Raw genomic sequence first — 19,611 nt, forward strand, 5'->3', positions numbered from 1 at the left:
TTTCAGCCTTCAGCACCCCTTTATCCTTTGCCCTTTTACGGCTTTTGAAGTCTGGGATATTTTTTAGCAGACAAGTTGCCCATCAGTGCCTGATGCTCCCTGCCTCAGTTACACCTTCCTCCTTGGGCGAGGCCATGCCAGGACACCAACAAGACATTCTCGTGTGGCAGAAGGTGGGGAGATGCCCCTTTTCTGTAGTGCAATCTGCTGGTGTGTCTTGAAATTTTTCTGCAACACTTGGGGGACTTTGGTGATAGAAATTAGAGGGGTGGGGTATTCAGGTCCCTTTGTCTTCATTATTAGCTGGAGGGGTGTTGTACATGGTGAGTGGGATGCTTGTGGTGGTGGATAAAGCCTTTTGTGTATTCTCTGTGTCCCTTTTCTAATTAGGTACTTTTCTCTTTCTTTTGGTGTAGTAAGGTAAACACAATACAGGGGAGTCCCATCTAAGTACCTGAATATGGCAGAACTGGAAGGCTCCAAGTCTCCATTAAAGCTTTGATTTGGCAGCATCACAAAGTCTTGCAGTCAACACATCTGTATGCAAATGCATTATGGGCAGATAAAGAGCCTCTGTTCTTCTCTCTCTGTCATATTTTGCGTATTATTTGCTTACAATTCATGTCTGTCTCATAGTCTCTGTGGTAAAAGCATATTGAGGAAAGTCATCTCCTTTCCCAGCAATTTTCTCAGCTTCTCTTGATCATTAACATGCTGGAAACCACTTGAAAGAAACACTGCAATTTTTTAAGGGATTTTATTCATTTATTCATCAAGGTTAAGGACCCTGAAAAACTGCTGTCTACATCTTTTAGCACTTACTTCTTTCAAATCTCATATACATTATAGTCCTCAATCTGGAGTTCTCTTTTGCTATGGGGTTTTCTCTGCCTGTATCTTCTGCTGCAGTCTGAATATACAATAAACCCCTTTAAAATTAGTTATACTGCTACAGTTGTCAGGAGAACTCAAGTAATCTGATGAATTTAGTAAGTATTCCAGGCTGTGAAAAGACACAATGAAATTCTCTCCTTCAGCCTTCTTGCCTCATTATTAAACCTTCAGTTTATAGTGTGCAGACAGTCGTGCACTATAATTGAGGTTGAATTGCCATTCTCATTATAAATCCCCTTTTCTCGCGTGCTCATAACTTCAGCCAACACATGGGCTGAAACTGTGTGCTCTCACTTTCAGCCCACAGTAGAATATTTAACTCCGTGATCTATGGGCTTTAGCTCTGCTGCCATGGTCTGCTGCCCCATATATTTCACCATAACAAGAGCTTCTCTGGAGGTTAAAATACAAAAGTTGAACATTAGCAGGTGTGCCTGGCTTAGTCACCAGGCTTGCAACTGTATTTTAAGTAGCTGGTGGCCTGGTGGGGGCAGTGGCATTGGCTAGCCAGCCATCTGAGAAGATGGTTTTTTCCAAGACCTTATCTGACAGGTTGAGTAAAAATTGTCTCCCTCAAGCCTTTAAAAGCAGCTGTTCCTCCCCATTGGGTGGAGAAGAATTTAGATGTTTCCTTCATTCACTGTCCAGAACTTAGATACAGGAGAGATCCAGCAAAACTATCCCCCTGCTTCCTTCTGCTGTGAGGCTGAGGTCTGCAAGCCTGGTCTGAACCTCAGTAGGGGATCCAAAACTGCTGGCTGGATCCACTTGGATCTGAGAAACTCTGTTAAGCCCCCAATGCCAGGAACAAGGAACTCCTTTCCCCTCTGTATTCTTATGTGTTCTGACTCCCCTCTGCTTTTCTGCCAATGCTGGCCTGTGCAGGGAAGCACCTGGATGCAGTTTCACACACCTTGGTATCAAATCCTCTGAGGAAGGGTCAGTTCAGGTGGGCAGTTCAGTTCAGTGTTGCATCTCAGTCTGCAGCCAAGAAGAGCAGAAAGGAGCAGACTCATGGCTGCAGCACTCAAGGAGGAAGCGAAGGTTTGGGGTTTGGACCTCGGTGCTGGTCTTTGCCACAGGTTTTGTGCATGCAGTCTGATGATGCAGTCAGGTCTGATGACTAGAGCTCTGCTGACCCAAACAGTGATGATCTCGGGCTCAGATGTTGGTATTGGCAGCTAGATGGGACCATTTCCACTATAACAACGACTGAAGTGATGCCTGCAATGACATAAAACAGAATATCTACAGACAAACCGTGCTGCAGAGTCGTGGACACATGCTCACTCCATGTCTTGTCCACTCTCCACAAGCAGAGGAAGAGTTCCCCTGCCCAGCTTCTACACATTGACTTCTCCCAAGTGCTTCATGGAGAAGACTCAAGGGCTGAAACTCTTTGCCTGAAACTCTTGCTCAGAGTTTGTGGAGAAGAGTGAAATGTGAAGGATAAAGAAACACTAGTATTTCTCAAAAGGAGCCAAAAGGATTTATGTCAAGAGTAGGTTGTTTGGTTGTTGGTTGGTTTGTTTTTTCTCACGTATTTATAATGGGGGGAAGGAGGTGGAGGAGAGACTTTTGCTTGAAAAGGAATTTGTCATGTTGGCAAGTGTGAGGCAGAGCAGCAAAATGACATCTTAGAGCCAGGGGAACCATGGAGCAAGAGCAGTCCTGAGGATAGCTGTCACTGGGGAGTGTTTTTGATGCCTGCTGCCACAGAGGCCGTGGCTGTTCACTTAATCCCTCCCTCTGCCCTCGCTGCCATGGTCCAACACCTCCTCAGGGAGTACACAGAAGCAGTGAGGGAAGATGCTGCCATTTATCCCCACAGTTTATTACCAACCCTTCATTCCTGCAGCAGAGGGGGGAACCTCAGCCTGTCTCTGGAAGTCTGGCATCTCATCAATTTTCCTTGGTCTGTGCTCCAGACTCCCCTCCATCTCCCCCGTCTGTGAGGGTGCCCATGACAGGGACTGAGGATGCAGAAGCACGTGGCAGGACCTGAGGACACCATGGCATTGCTTGGAGAGCTCATCTGCCAGTGCCTGAATCCGTGCTCTCCTCCAGGCAGATGGCTCAGCTTTCTCACACCTCTCCCCCACGTTCTTTGCTCTCCAAGCACTACTTGTGGGAGTTGAAAGTGAAGTGACAGAGCCCAAGGGAAGGGGGAAAATACAGTCTGTGTCTCTGAAAATGTAAAAGGGGCCCTTCTGTGTATTTTGTTCCACTCCTGATACTCCTCCCTGTCCCCAGCTGAACTGCTGTGACCAACTGCACTGAGAATTTTCCTCCAAAAGTGCAGTGGGGATGAGAAAAAACAAAGTGGGGTGTGGTGGGGTGGGGTGGAAAAGAAAGGGAGTCTTAGGCTGTTGGCACAGGGAATTTTCTTTGATATAAACTTTATTTTGGGTGACAAGGCTTAACATCATCCTTAATGCTGCTTCCTGCATTTCAGGTCCACCCATTGGAGGCTGCACTCTCTGGAAGCTGGTGGTGCTCCCTGGTGTGGTACACGTGTGCTTTGTGATGGTGTCAGGCATCCTGACATTTAGGCAAAGCACTTCCTAGTGCTGTTTCCCTCCTCCCAGTGGCAGGAGAGGCTGGGCAGGAGCTCTCCAGGCTGTCCTGTTTCACTGGGCTTAACAGATTCTTTCAAATCCTTTCCCTAAGAAGTACTTCTGGCAATCACTGTCCACATGTGCCTGGGCTGGACAGGGTTTTAAGAAGTAGGTTGTGTGGAATGAGGTAGCTCTGAGTTTTGCTGACAGAGTTATCCCTAGGAGCCGTGTGAAGGTTTTCTGCAGCCACCAGAGTAGTTGTGAATTTTTAATGAATTTGAAAACCATGCCTCAAGCTCGGTCTATTCCAGAGACAGAGTGTAACAAAGAATCACCTCCAGTGGACATCCAGCCTGAAAAATGAGTATAGGGTGGTTTGAGTAAATCCAAGTGTGTCTCTGGTCAAACACTGTTGCTAAGAAAATTCTGCTGCTCTCCAGTTTTGACCATCTGATGAAAGCTTACATGCAAGACAACTAAGGGCACACATTTTAGGCTGAGTGGTTGGCTGGATTTGTGTAAAGTTTGTAGGTGAGGGGATATAAGAAATACATCAAGATATGTGTCAATATAAAAGACAAAAATTTCTGTGGAATTCTGCTCACCCATCTCTACCTCGTTATTATGTTCAGCCTTCCTCTGATGGGCTAACCAACCTCTGTAGAACTGTGGTAGCAAAGAGGAGGGCAGAATATTGTGTGTGCTGTCTGTCAGGCACTGTCACTCAGCTGACCTGACTAGATGTCATGTATTGGTTTTGTTTTTGTTGTTGTTCCTCAGCTTGATTTTAAGCTTTGTGGGGAACACCATTTTGTCTGTGTTCCTGCAGTGAAGGGTTTTAGGCACAGACAGAGTGTGTGTGACAAGTCAGATTATGACCACTGGAGAAGGACAAATCTTTCCTGCTGAAATATTTTTCATAAAGGTCCATCCTGACTCCTTCTCTATCCTTCAACTCCTTTGTAATCACTAGTAACAAAAAGCATTTAATTTTGAGCTTGCTGGATTTAAAGGACTTCATTATTGGTTGTACATGTCGAGGTCCATGTGAATTGCTGCAGTACCTGACGAGACTCAGTTTGTGTAAGCAATTCTTCCATCCTCCCATCCTGTGCCATTGGTTCTTTTCCTTCACCAAGTGCCATTTCCCATGAAATACTGAAATATTTTGCTAGCTAGAAACTCTTCTGTTAAGTTTTACTGCTTTTGATTGAACAGTTTTCTCTGTTAGAAGTTTATATTTTTCAATATTTTTGCCCTGTCTAGGCTGAAAAATGTAGATTTTGCAGGCTGGATTTTTGTGGTCTGCTAGAGAAATGTGTGGGAGATTTGGCTCCTTCCTTCTTTCCTGGCAAAGTTCAAGTAGGTCAAATGCTACCAACGATGTTCTAACTTCGTCTTTACTCCTTCAAATCCCCACCAGCCTCCTGGACTTGACTTTACAAGTCCTTTCATGTCACTTCAGACTGTAGTAGGAGGAAGTGAAAATTACGGGCCACAGGCAGGGTTCCAAAAAGCGCTCTCTCTCTCTCTTTCTCTCCCTCAGAAAGGGGCTGGCACCTTTCCACGGGCCTTCATTGTATTTTATGGCCATACTACAGTATTTAACAGCATAATTTAGTAAGTGTCGGTACTCCGTCCTGGAGTGTGGAGGAACTGTCTTATTCAACCCCTGGCGACGTGTGCCCGTTCAAATAATGCACCGTGAGGTAAAGTTAATGTTTTCTGGAAATGGAATTGGGAGTCAGAAATGCCCTTTTTGGCCATCAGCATAAATACTGTTGTCGTCCTGACCAGCAAGCAGAATTCAAAACCTTTTGCCCTTAAAAAGTGACTCTCTCTCATGTTGTAATTAATCCCCCACCAACATATGAAGTAATTAAAGAAAAACAAAGTCCTTGCCATGGATTAAAAGTATATTCTAAAAGTATCTGAAGACCTAGTGCAACACAAAATCTTACTGAGACTATTTCTCACCCTTTTGACTATGGTGCATCTTCATTCATTGTGTGCTTTTAATGCTTGGGGGAGGATAGGTCTGGCTGGGATCCTAGATTGCCATCTGATTTAGGGATGGGAAAACAATGACTCTTCTGGGCTGTCACAGAGACCATTTCATGTTTACCTCGGCTGTGCAGCTGCCATCTGTGTCTTACTTTGATTATCAGGGAGGTCAGCTGTCAAATGGAGTAGGAGGAGGCAACAGTTGCAAAGGAAGCTGGTCAGATACCATCTCCATACATTTTAATGTGTTCTTCAGACCAGAAAGCTGCAATAGTCCATCATAATTTCTATTTGCCTTACCACACTCTGTACTCGGATTAAAAAACCCAACAACCCAGACATCAAATCCATGTAAAAATCATTCATCACACTTTCAGTCACTATGTCAGGTCTTTCCTGCAGAGCTGGTACAGTTTGGTTTATGCAGTATTGATTTCTGACTTGTAGCCAGGTTTAAGTTGAAGTTTCCTCTGCCTGTCAGCCAGGGAGCAGTGGGATTTCCCTTAGCTTAGAGCTGAGGATTGTGTCTGGAATGTGTTGGTGCCTCACAGATGGTAGGGGTGGACCAGGCCTGATGAGGAAAGGCAGCAATGGATTATTCCAGGAGACATCTGGGAAACCGCCTGTTCTCCAGTGGGTGGAACTGGAGCTGCTGTCTGGGGCAGAATAGTTCCTCCTAATGTGCACTGATGTCCTGGTCCCTCTGCATACCCCAATATTTCTCTGGGTGACTGCTTTTGTGCTCACCACTCACCCTACCCACACTGGTTTTCCTTGGAGAGAAACCCAGTCCAGAAAGGAGATGCAGCAAACCCTGGTGCATTTACCAGGCTGGACAATAGTGAGGAGTTGCATTGGTTGCCAGTCCCCACAGCATAGGTGTGATTGTGACCATGGAAATTTACTTGAGTAGCCATTAATAGCTGTATTTCATGAGAATAACAAGGGACACACCCCGGAGGCCCAACCTCGTTTCAGTGGGAGGCTGGATGAGAAAACCACAGAGGTCCTTCCCATCAGCACTGCCATGATTTGGGGACTACACCTGCTCTCATGGGGAGGTTCAGAGGGTTGGTATCTATCCTGGTAACATACCCACACATCTGTGTACACCTACAACAACCACAGGACCACAGAATCATGAAACACCCCATGTTGGAAGAGACCTAAAAAGTTCATGAGGTCCCAATTTTCATGGGAAAGGGATCTTAGATGAGATTATCTAGAACCCAGTGGAATACAATGGTGTGTTGAAAACCTCCAGTGACAGAGACTTTATCACATCCCTGGGGAGGTTGTTCCAGTGACAGATAGTTTTCACTGTAAAAAATGTCTTTCCTATGTTGAGAACAAACTTGTCCTGGTGCAACTTGTACTTGTTCTCCTTTGTCTTCTCCTGAGGCTCCTTGTGAGGAGTGTCTGTCCTGAAATTGTCAAAGCAGGCAGGGTTGCATTGTAACAAGAATGAGCTAGCTGGGCAATGGACTCTCTATTTTTAGAAGTGTCCTTTGTAAATCTCAAAACCAGTATGAGGCAAAGGCATATGCCATTTCACAAATGGGTAAAGTGAAGTGATGCAACCCAGAAACGGAGCTGAGCAGCACTGCCACAGGCTAAGCACTGGTCCATAACCTCCTCTCAAGATGGCATGTGCCTTGGTAACTGTCCAGCTTCACCATCTGCAGAGACTGAAACTCAATTGCTGTTAACGAGAATGAAATTATGGCGATATTAGCATAATTAAAATGAGAAGAATCCTAGTTCAGGGATGATTGATATCCCTGGAAAGCTGTGGATGGAGGCAGAAAAGGCAGGTCCATGACTATGGGCTCAGATGTTACTTACCTGCATGATTTCTCCAGGTATGGGGGGGAATGTCCTCAACAAAAAAAGGAAAAAAAAAAAAAAAAAAAAAGAAAAAAGCTTAATGTGGCTAGTGACTGGTATTAAATAAATGATGCATGTTGGCAGAGCGATAGATGAGAATAGCAGAAAACACATTGTGAAAGGAACCAGAAGAATTGCTGTCATAAATCTCCCCAAACTATTCCAGCCTGAGAGAGGCTTGAAACTAAGCAGGCTATTAGGAGCATAAGGAAGGGGGCTTTAGAAGAAGCCCATGGCCCTGTAGGTTCATTTACACAAGTTTTGCCTATGTGTCCACCCTCTTAGAAGAGGAGAAATGTGTGGCCTGGGAAGGGAAAGGGTTGTGGAAGTGTGACATTGCCACTTGGGTTGTTTGTCTCTTGGGTTTTATTTTTTATTCGAGGTAGGTTAAAAGAGCTCCAGGTGTTCTCTCTAGAAAGAAAGAGATTAGAAGGCAACATTAATCAAGTTTACAACATATTCAAACAAGTAGATAAAGAGGAAAGAAAAAAAATACCCTGAAATGCTTTTGTAATGAATGCATATTTTAGCTGAAGAATTCACAGGGGTCGATATATATATATGCAAAACTAGGGTTAGAAGACAAAGTGGGATTATTTTCAAAGATCATAAATAATTTAACTGTTGGAAGAAAAATGCAGAGGTTTCTGTTGATCTTATTGCCAAGGAAATTACTTTAGGCCTGATAAGGCAAAGGGCTAAAGGTGTTTTTGCACAGAAGAATGACAGAGCATAGCTGTTTGTCTATTACAGCTTGTCACACCAATCGTGGATTTTATTGGGTAAAAGATGGGCATGTTGGGACATTCTGATGTTCTGGCTCCTTTGACACACTAAAATTGCAGTTTCTTGTTGACTTTTGTAAGGTGTTCACTGAAAGCAGTTGTAAATGTTCCCATTAACTTATTTTGCTGCAGAAAGAGGCCATCGTTGAATGCTTTTCACAAATCCAGTTGGAAAGACATGGGAGGAGCTTTATAAAAGACCAGCCACCGTAAGAATTTGTGGAGCAGTGTGCCTTCTTCATTGGTGTTTCCAGTCCCCATGAAAATGGTGCCATTTCACAGCAGCCAGGGCAGGGCATGCAAGAACCCAGTGATCTGTTTAGCACGTGCAGAGCTGCACGCCGCCCCCAGATTCACTCAGTCTCCATACCTGTCGCTTTGTACATGGGTCATGCAGTGAAATGGCTGATGATCTAAAAGTCTCTGACCCATATAATTTCTGTTCTTGCCATGTGATGCTGACCAATACCTGTCCCTCTGGCTCTAATTCCACTTTTGTCCCTCTTCTATATTTGTCTTTGAATTTATATTTCCAGAGAGTGGGAGAAGCTGGATTGAAACCCCTTGAATCCTGCTTTCTTGTGAATCTGTGGCCTCTTGGCCTTGAGACACCTCCAGCCTGTTGGCTGGGAGTCACTGCTGCTCAGCTCAGGGTGCACAGAAGCACCATCACTTTTCTCACTTTTACTGCATGCAGTACCCAACCATGTGTGCTCTCTCTCAGGCTGTTTCAAACAGTGAATACAAACCATGGCTAATCTGTTTCACTTCCTGCTTCACTTGGCTTCTCTCAGTCCCTACCTCCCCGATGAGATTTACTGGTTTCCATCTGCACAGAAGCTGTTTCCTAATTTAGCCAGGTGAAATGCTGGGCCATCACCATCTGCTGTGGTGATGGCCAAGCATCACCAGGGACAGGGGAGGCGGCTCTGCATGCTCAGGCCCTGGAGGACCAACCACTGAGAAGTGACATCTCACTCTTTTCCTCCATCCCCAGCTGAAAGTGCAACTAAAAAAGCACCAGCTGGGCTTGTGAGCAGTGATAGGGACCCCCCTGATCCAGGACCACCAAAGACTTCACATGATCTGGGTAGAGGCAAAGCAGTGTCCAGTCAGACCAAATTTGTCCTCTCACCCATCTGCAGACTTTCACCTGCTGTTCTCACTGTTTGTGGTTTGTGGGGAGGAAATGCTCCTTTAAATCTGGTGTATGAAAAACCTGTCTTAAAATTTGGCATTTGGTTGAATCCATCCATCCATGAAAGGAAAAATTCCCCAGTTTCTCGTCTAACTGGATTTGAAGTGTAATTCATTCAGGCAAATGTGTTGCTTTTTGTGGATTCCTTGCTTCTAGAAAAAATAAAACACCTTAGATGTCCAGTATTTCACTCAAACTCAGCCCCTTCCCAGCACTGCAAAAGCTTGGTAATCAGAGAGAGAAAATACTTACTTAGTAAAGCTTTATAAGGTCAGGCTTTTAGGCTGGGAACTGATAGGTGTAAATAAGCCAGACACAGGACAACTCCTGCTTAAGCTACAGAGCTTAATCTGCAGAGCCAGGTAGCTCTCTAGCTCTTTATCCTGGTTTGGCTCATGTTGTTCTGTACAACCAGAAGAGAACAGGATTTTTTGATTGAGTTGGATGCAGAGGCTGAGCAGAAGAGCCTGATGACTGTTCTCACACATAGGGTCAGCCTGCTCTCCTCAGTTTTCTGTGTGTTTCACTCTAAATCTCATGTTTCATCTCTTATCCTACACTTGGCCGCTTGCTGCTTATCAGCTACCAGAGTTGTGCACAGGGACTAAGACCCTCTTTGGCATTTGGGCTCTGGAACACAATTAGAGGTGTTTGGGATCACTGTCCCGTGGAGTTAAGAGAGTTGGGCCTAGAAGGAAAAATGTCTGATATCTGTCTTCTGGCTGCCAGCCCTCAAAACAAATCAGCCTGCACTGCAGACAGCCCAGGTCTGCTGCACTTGGGTGAATTGTGGTGCAAAGTGTAGTTTGATGGTTATTGTGAGAAATCTGTGTGGTCCTGGATGTGCTAGGGTTGCTACAAGAAGCAGCAGCAACAGAACAGACTGAGTGGAAGGAGTTAAAACAAGGATAAGTTGGGCTGGCACTTTTCATCTGTGCCTGTGTGCCATTGTTACAGTGGCTGGGGGCTTCTATTGGCTTGGCTTAAAAAAGACATTGCTAATGTCTAATGCTTGATGACAGATGGTTCACCAATGCTGCTAGGCCCATTGTCTCACTTAATAGCTCTTTGTTCTAGCTGAAAGAAGGTAATCGTTTCTTGTAGGAGTTGGTAGGAGGATCTGTGTACAATATGCATTCTGACAACCGTTCCAGTTTTGGAGCCTGCTCTGTAGCTCGCTGAAGCGGAATCATCTCTCATCCTCTGTAGGAGGGAATCACAAAGGAGGCATCACAGTCATGATGCCTAATTTGTGGGTGTTTTGCTATCTGGTAGGACTCACCACCCTGAATTAGGCAATTGCCTTCTCTGTGCTGTCTGTGGAAGAAAACAAAATATGTGATCGGATCTGCCTCAAAGGGTGAGGAGAAATTTAGGGCCTCTCTCTCTCTCTCTCTGTGGGGGGAAGAGGCACCCATTTTTGGGATGTCAGGCTGAGGTTCCCTCCTGGGGAGAGTTTACCTACCCACTCACCAGCTGACTGCAAACCTGCATGTTTGGACCTCTTCTTTTCGATTGCTGAAAGCAAAAGCTGCAACCCAGCAATGAGTATACCCCAAGAAAATGCCACAAGGGGCAGACTAAGGAGTACCAAGGTGAGAGCCAGTGTCTTGTACAATGTGTATCTTATTCAGGAGTGGTGTTAGGAGCCTGGGTCTCCTAGGAGAGGTTATAGAGTCACCCACTTCCTGATGCCATTTCTATTTCTGCCTTTCTAAACAAGATGAGGCGGATTTCTAAGCAAGAAAGGAGGTGTGAACACACCTCCCAGGACTGACCTTCCATTTTATAATCAGGGCCATCTTCTGTGTCATAGGAGCCTTAAGGGGCAAACTTCATCTGGATGGGCAAGAATCTGAACCTGCTAATTTTGTGTCTCACGTGAGTGTGCTGTGCCCTGCAAGGCTGCTGCTTACAGGGGGAGGGCATGTGCTTACCTACACCTGTGCAAGGAAACACCTTCCTCCCATCTTGCTTGCTGGAGGTGGCCCATGCCAAATTCAGAACTTACCAGACTGAGACCCAGAATTCAGGACAGCTCATGAATGCCATGGTGAGAGGATGCTTGCTTTGGGGGTGTTTCTTCCCCCCAGCATTTGTTGTGCATTTACCAGTGCCTTTGTTACAGGGGCTTCTCAGAGGAAATGGGGGGAATGTTTCAGGTTGTGTGGGTGTTAACAGGAGCTTGCACGATGGTGAGGGCAAGTGTGCAGAGGGATGAGGTACCAGATCCAGCCCCTGCTCATTGCAGGGGTGGTGGACTAGATGACCTTTAATGGTTCCTCCCAACTCAAACAATTCCATCGTTTTATGAGACACCAGAGCGACCTCATAGCCTTAATAAATGAAACACAAGGGCTCTAATTTGGAACCTTCTGAGTGTTTTTTTGGGGATGTGTTTGCTCTAATGTGTTTACTGTAGTGAGAGAGAAGCTGTGGTATTGAAACCTGCTTTAAGAACTCATTTCCTCAGCAAGCAGACAGCAGTGCTATTCCAAAAGACATTTTCAGGCTCAACAGGTGGCTGCCTTGAATTTGCAGCCTTTTCCCATTTCATTTGCTCTGGATTGGAAGGACAAGTCAGGCTGTTTCAAATGAGCTTTTCTAAGGAAGAGCATCAGCAGCTTCCCTCTCCAAGTGGTGCAGAGCACAATCTTGCACAGCTTTGCACTGAAGCCCCTGGTGATGATTTTCCCCATCTGCCAATCCCCCTGGGATGTGTGAGTTATTTCTGGGATCACAAACACCTTTCATGGTTCTACACCTATGGGACAGTTACTGTCCCCAGGTCATATTTGGGACTAGGAGAAATGTGCTGTTGGAAACTGAAATGTTGGTGGTGGAGGAGTCCTGACCTTGCTTTGCAAGGACATTTCCAAACGCTATTTTGATATTTGCTATAGAAAGGGAAAATAGGAAGAACTCTGAAGCCTTGTTCAAAGTCCATATTATCCTTTAATAAAATATAGTTTTCTAATGGACATCTGCCTGGAGAAGGAATGGGATGGAGGTGGGAAGAGGAATTGTTTCTCCTTGTGTGTGCAAAGGATGAGTGGCTCGGTACCTATGTCAAGAAACGCTTATATGGAAAAGTGACTCCAGGAGGTTATGAACTGCTTTCTTAGGGACATGAAAATGTCCTAACCTAATTCTTTGAGGTGTCCTCATGGAACTCACCCAGGAATGACAGCAAACTGTGCCCTGCTCTTGTACCAAAGATTGCCTTGAGCTACTCATGGGTATAGGACTGAAGTTTACCATAATCACAGGGGTACCAAGGAGCACATTGGTGAAAGATGAATGTTTGACCTTTAAAAAGTCCTTTAGTTTAATGTAATGTGACTTAGCAGACACAAACTGGAGAGAGGAGTCAGCACCAAACCTGCAGTGGCTTCTGAACCTCTGTAATACAGCGTTCTGTTTTGAAATGTAGCTGCATGCCTGGTGCACACAGACATGCAGCTACAGGCTTTCAGGTAGACCTGGTCTCTCTCTTCATTTTCCTTGCTTCAAATTGGGATGTTTCTTTGGATAATTGCCTGCCCCAACAACACGGCCCCATGCTGAAGAAGGCTTTTGCTGCAATTTGTTTTGCTTTACAGCAACTGCAGTGTAAATGGATGAACTTTTTCTGGAGAGAAGCATGGAGTCTCTCTGAGACAAGTGCTTAAATCAGGGCTGGAATGTCTGCACAGCCCAGAGAAGGGTGTTTTAACCAGCTGTTAGATTGTGTCTACATTTGTGCTTCTGCCCATTGTGCTCTAGTCTGTGTCTCTACCACAGCCAGAGAGCTGAGTATGGCAAGTACCCATCACTTGGTTCAGGCAGCAGTGTGGTGACAGCTGTGCTTTGTTTCCCAGTGCACCAGTGTAAATGAACCTCCAGTGTAAATGAACCTCCAGTGTAAATGAGCCTCCAGCAGGCTGACAGCCTTGTGGCACTCTGCTGTTCACTGTGGGCTGAACTTGTGGATTTGACCACTTTTAAAGCTTGCAGTGTATTGCATGGGCATGTCCTGGGAGAAAGGTCAGTACCAGGCATGGTGTCTCTTGTGCTTGGTTGTCCCTGCTTGTCCTCACATCCTCTTTCGCCAGACCAATAAAGCCAAAGGTTTCTCTGCAAAGTGTTACATTTTGGGGTATTGACCTAAGTCATAGAGTCATCTTTAATAGTGTTTTCTGGTCTCCCTTTGGGAGCTGGTTGCCCTCCAACACTGGATATTTTATCTGCTGTATATTCCAGGGTACCTGAAACAAGACAAAATCTTGTCTCACAATCATCAGTCAACAGCCCCCAGCTGTATCTCATTGGCCAGAAGTGTTCCCAGCTGGATGCCCCAGGGGTGCAGCCCATCCTGCTTGGATGACAGGGGTGTGTTCTTGCAGATCCGTCAGGATGTGACTCACACTGCAGAGACAGCATCTACCTCAAGCAGGGCAGGGAAGAGCTCTGGGGACACTGAAGGTCACAGAGGAGGGTATGGAAGGTGGCCTGGGAAGTGGGGAGACAATCAGGCAGCACCTTTTAGTTATCCCTTTGCTATGTCAGTTTGGGAAATTGAGTCTTCCCTGTTTGTTGTGAGGTTTTCTTCCTTCAGGTAGTGATTTTCATCAGCCCCCCCCCACGCTTTATTCTCAACCTGGCAAAGGTAAGAGGCTGTGCTTTTGTCTGTTCATCCCTGCAGCTCAGAACAGGATGCTAAATAACTTTTGGAATAGAAACCTCTTCTTACTGGAAATCTAGTCCTCATTTGCTCTCTCAGTGACATCTGAGACCAGTTCCCACATTTCTAGCCTACTCTGTCCTCTGCAGAGCATCTTCTCTGCTGAAAAGCAGTGATAGGTTTGGTGCATGTGCACTTCTGTATTTGCCTTTACCTTTGGAAGAAAAGCAAATACTGACCATGTTCCCTGCTCATATTCCTAATCTTATTTATATTTCTTATTTCTACTGCCCTGAACAGACTTAAGTAACTGATAGTATTAATAATAGGAGTTTCTACCTACAGAACTCCTTCCTATGGAGTTCAAATAATGAACAAGCACATTGGTCTCATTTAGAGGTGGATTTAGCCTCTAAATGAGAGTGCAACTTGTCCAAATGCAGATGTGGCTGCAAGAATCAGGGAGAAAATGCGAAGGCTTCTGATCTCAACCCCAACCTCAGCTCAGTTGATCTGGTACAGCCATTTCAGTGGAAAGGAAAATAATCATTCAAACACAAGATGTAAGGGATGCTGAGGAAGAAATTGAGCCTCATCTCTGGAGACTGCTGAATTTCACAGGGTTTTCCCAAAGCAGCAAAAGGAGCAACGTCCCGAGCTTTGGCCTCTATACTTATCAGCATGAAAAAACCATGAGCGTGAAATCAAACAACAGGCTTCAAATGAGAGCTACAATGACACTAATTTGTATGTACCATTATTTGATCTTCTAACCTACTAGGTTTAAGGTAAACCACTCTGGAATATCAAGCAGACATTAAATAAAACAGTGTCATTAATTCAATCCAATGAGATACGTTTTATATAACAAAGGGATTTGTTCTGATACTCAAACAATGTATATTAATGAAAGAGTTGAAATAGATTCATTTTGTTCTCAAAGCAAACACTTAAGAAAAGCCATCAAGAAGTAAAGAACACGGCTTTTTTTTTTTTTTTTTTTTAAACTGTGCTTTATTTAGGGCTAAGCTGGAAAGCGTCATTCAATAATTACAGAAGATTACAAGGAGTTTTAGGGAATTGAGAGTGAAAGAGCAGTTGTATGGAACTGCAGCTGCGTTACACATCTGTACTTCCTAGCTGTGGGCTCAGTTTGCTTCAGTCCTTACTCTGGCAAAATGCTCGTTATATCCCCATGAGAGTTTTGGAAGAGTAAGGACTGCACGGTCAGGCCCAATATGTAATCAAAATTAACATTAAAAAAAAAGAAAAAGGAAAAGACACCAAAAAAGAAAAACAACAACGAAAGAAAGTTCGAGATTGAGATAAAAAATTACTGAGAAAAACAAACAAGAGCATTAACCAAAAACAAGAGCATAACCAAATAATAATCAAAAACAATTATCACACTGCTCAATTGATGCAAACAAGTGTGAGAATTATGTAAATCAAGTTTTAAGACTGTGAAAATAAATTATAATAAATATGATATTCTTTAAAATATATGTGTTCTTAAATAATTCATTGTTTTTTCTGAGTCAGATTTTTTAAAGCAATGTCTTATTTTTAACTGCTCTAAAGTCATTTACCAAAGATAAATATCGTGCTTTCATTAAATAGTTTTCCTTGTTTTTTCTCTATCATTACAATTAAAAGTCCTACAAAATATGCAAATTTATTTACAGAAAACAGAGCCAGCATCTTTTTTTTTTTTAAACATCCCCCTGTTTTTCAAAATTCCTTGTAAACAGTTTCAGAAATTCTTCAAAGAGATTGTTTCTTTAGTTTACTTTTTATGGTTTTTTTTTAAGGTTTTTTTAGGTTTTTTAGTTTTTTTTTTTTTTTTTTTTTTTTTTTTTAAGATTAAGGTACTAGGCTAATCCCTTGCCCTGAAGGTTTCTAGAGCAAATATGGAAGCTACTGAAGCATAGGATGATGGGAATTTTGCGGACAGCAGATCATGAAGACATGAAGCGTTTAGCTGTGTTTTGTTGTTCAAGTTAGAACTAACGTCTGATAAAAAGACAGCTGTTTTTTTTTTTCTTTTTTCCCATTTGCATTGTCTACAGAATTGAGTCTTGTCTTGTTTATTTTTTAATAGCTGGAATGCTTGCAGTTAAAAAAGCTGCCAAAATAGCCATTTTTCTCCTTTTTCTCCTCGATAAATAACAGCATCCAACAGCAATTGGCAGAGAGTAGGAATTTATGCTCAATCTAAACTCTACAAAATTACAGTTCTACAACATCTTTGTTTTTAGCATTAATGCTAACTTCTATGTAGTATTATTTTTTTTTGCTTTTTTGTTTTTTTTTTTATTTTTATGTTGTCTAATTTTTTTCTATTATATAGGTATTTTAAACTTTCTTTTTTAAATTCTGTACAACTATTAGGATTTTAAATGGGGAGAGTTAGAAGCATTTACAAACCTTTTGTTTTCCATTTAATATCAACCATCTTTCCTTTCTCTTTTCTATGCCTTTTTATGTACTTAATTATGTATTTATTTATTTACTTTTTTTTGCTTTTCATAGATATCCATCTTACCTGCCTTTAACAACGCAATCCTTGCGTATTATACAGAAAACCATATGAAAGCTTCATAGACTCTAATTAATGTATAACCAAAGAACCTCCCAAAGTATCAAAGAACTATTATCTTGCCATTTTAAAAGCATTTAAGCATTTGTAATTTTTTTGTGGTTTTTTTTTTGGTGTTTTTGTGGGTTTTGTATTTTTTTTTGTTTTTTTTTTTTTTTTAGGTTTTACATATTTCATATAATCGCTCTCAAAAACTGTTTTAGGAACAGCTCAGAGAAAAGGAAAGAACTTCCATATTTTACATACAGCTACAAGTCTGCGGTAAAAAGTTTTGTCCTTTGGTCCCTATATAGCTAAGGAATGACAGATAAAGATGCTCAGTGACTGTTACCATGGGTCTCGCATGGTAACCGCATCCTTGGTGGCAAACAGGCACTCCTTTGCCAGAATCCAGGTTTGCATCTCCTGTTTGAAGAAAAGCCGCTGTGGTGATATCAGTGTCTCTTCAGAAATCCCGGTTCATCTTCCTCCTGCTCTGATTTTACTTTATGTGTTTGTTTGTTTTCAAGCGCATGTCCTTCGAAGTCAGCAGATGTGATACTTTTCTTGAAGAAATGTTACAGTCTAAACAATCAAAGAGAGAATAGGTCTGAAGTCTTCAGCTTGACTGATATTTGCTGATATGTCAAAGATGTAATCCAACAGTTCACTTTTTTTTTTTAATATATATATACTTTTTTTTTTTTTCTAAATGTGGCCCATTCAGCTGCTGCCCTAAAAAATGAAGAAGATCATTGCAAATTAAATCAAAAAGGGGAGGGGGAAGTAGGGAAGGTGTGGGGGGAATATTTGAGACAGGAGGGGGGAAAAAAGACCTAAAAATGAAAATGAAATTAAAATCAAGCCTGTTCTTTTGGGCCCAATCCTGCTCCCGTTGAAAGTAATGGATGTTTTCTTCTCCCTTCAATTGGGACAGGATGGGGCTTCTGCTTTGGTGTTTTGCTTTTGAAGGCCTTGGCTCTGATTCTGCTCCCACTTAACATCAACAGAAGGATTCCCCTTGACTTCAGTGGGAACCGGATCAAACCCAAAGTAAGCAAGGTAGTCACGATCATGATAAAAAAAACCACAATTGTTCCTATTAGTAATAATAATAATAATATCAATAATCATAAATAAAAATAAAATTAGGGCGTGTCTATGTAAATCTGCATCACTACACACGTGAAGACAGCAGCATTTTAGTTATTTTTAAGTGCCGCTTTGCAATGCCAGACCACAATCTTGCTTGTCAGGCTTTTGTGGGGTGAAAGGCATCAGGAGAGGGGGGTACTACATTTTAACGGGGTGCCATCTTTGACAGTGTATGAGCTTTCTGTGGAGACGTAGCTGCCAATAACATCTACTCCTTTGTGAGTGTCAGAAAGTAGGACTTTGAACAGGCAATTTACAGGAGGTTAAATAAAAAAGACTGTTGGAGTAAACTTTATTTTTTGGGGAAAAAAAAAAAGGGTAAAGCTAACATTTCTTAAATAAAAAATTATTTAAAAAAATATAATCATGATCCGACTAGGCTTGACATTTAAGTAGGATGCTTAATCATTAAGGATTAGCTCTTATCTCCTTCTAGCAAGCAGGTTCTTCTTATACACTTGGTGATTTATTACATCAAGAAACTTAGAAACTGCAAAAGGTCCACTCTGGTGGAAAAGTGTCATGCGGAATATCAATCCATGCTGGCAGGTTTTCACACTGTTGGTTCAACAAACAGCAAACCGTACACAGCAGTCTAAACAATTACAACACCAAAAATAATAATATAATAAAAAAATAAAAAACACTCGTCAAGGACCCTTTTTCAGTTGTAAACAAAAAGATGCATTTTGCTTTTTTATCTGGTTGGGTTTTTTTCCCACTCAATCCCTCCCTCCCTCTAAGCAATTAATTTTTGCTGGAGTTGCTGTAATATGGCACCTTAGAATTAGGAATTCTTGAAAAGACATACAAAGAGGCTTTTCTTGGGGTTGCTTTTTTTGATTGCTATAGTTTGCAAACTACCATTACTATCATTAGTCTTTTTAGTTTTGATTTGTTTTTTCAGTTTTTGTTTTTTCTTTTTTTTTTTTTTTAATTTTTAGAAAGTGATTTGAAATATCCTAAGGGGAAAAAAAAAGTGTCAATTGAAAAAGGCCCCAATTCTCCGGAAAAAAAAAATAATCACAAGATTTTCAGTGCAAAAAATTAACCACACATTTTTCTCTCTACTTTTTTTTTTCCAAATTATCTGTAGTTACAACAATCCCATTTTTTTTTCTAAAGAATTAGGAATCCATCTTTTTTTTTTTCCTTCTATGTGACATCTAAAGAAGCATAAAACGCTGACGAGAAATCAAACGACAAATAAAGAAACCACTGCAAGCACCAAAAACAAAACGAAAATGAGCACAGCAAAAAATTGTGGCAGCACAAAGTCAAAAAAGGCACATGTGATCATGACTGGCCAATCATCAACTGATACAACATCCAAGAAAAATGCTTCAATCACGGCACCTGCACGAAACTTGACGGCATGTCATGCAACCAATTCTTAGCTTGTTACATGACGCCATCATGTCACACTTTCAACTTCGAGTTGATTTGAACTTACGGCCTGGGGAACTGTATTCTCCACTTTCATGTCATTACGAGAACTTTTTTCCTAGCTCAGCGCGAGACTGTGGTGGATTTGACTGGCTCTTGGTTGGAATTTGATTGAATGACAAAAGAAGAAAAGATTTTTTATATATATATATTTATATATAGTGTGGAAAAAGGGAAAGGTGGGGAAAGAAAATATATAAAAATAATAATTAAAGAAAAAGTTACAAACACAGCATCAATCAAAAATAATTTCTAATGGAAATACTTGCCATTAAACTATAGAAAACGAAACAAGAATGAGAGCAAAACAAACCAACTGAACGGAAAGAAAATAAAGGAAAAGAAGAAAAGAAAGTAAGGAAGAATTAAAAAAAAATTAAAAAAAAGGATGGAGAAGGCCTAGCCAGAGACACACACAAAAAACACACACTTAAATGTGGACA

At 42.2% G+C, this 19,611-nt stretch overlaps 1 protein-coding gene across 15 annotated transcripts in view; it reads right to left on the reverse strand.

Moving 5' to 3' along the window:
* Positions 1 to 14,973: 14,973 nt before the first annotated feature.
* Positions 14,974 to 19,611, reverse strand: part of CELF4 (CUGBP Elav-like family member 4) — a 696,270-nt gene continuing 691,632 nt past the window's right edge. For 14 of the 15 annotated variants that reach the window (XM_059873977.1, XM_059873972.1, XM_059873975.1 and 11 more), the window contains one exon: positions 14,974 to 17,152. The gene's annotated coding sequence lies outside the window, so the exon portion shown is untranslated. Of the gene's footprint in view, positions 17,303 to 19,611 lie in introns of all 15 variants that reach the window. The other variant, XM_059873965.1, reaches the window with a different exon arrangement.

Source organism: Haemorhous mexicanus, chromosome Z, assembly GCF_027477595.1.
Source record: "Haemorhous mexicanus isolate bHaeMex1 chromosome Z, bHaeMex1.pri, whole genome shotgun sequence".
Taxonomy (NCBI): Eukaryota; Metazoa; Chordata; class Aves; order Passeriformes; family Fringillidae; genus Haemorhous; species Haemorhous mexicanus.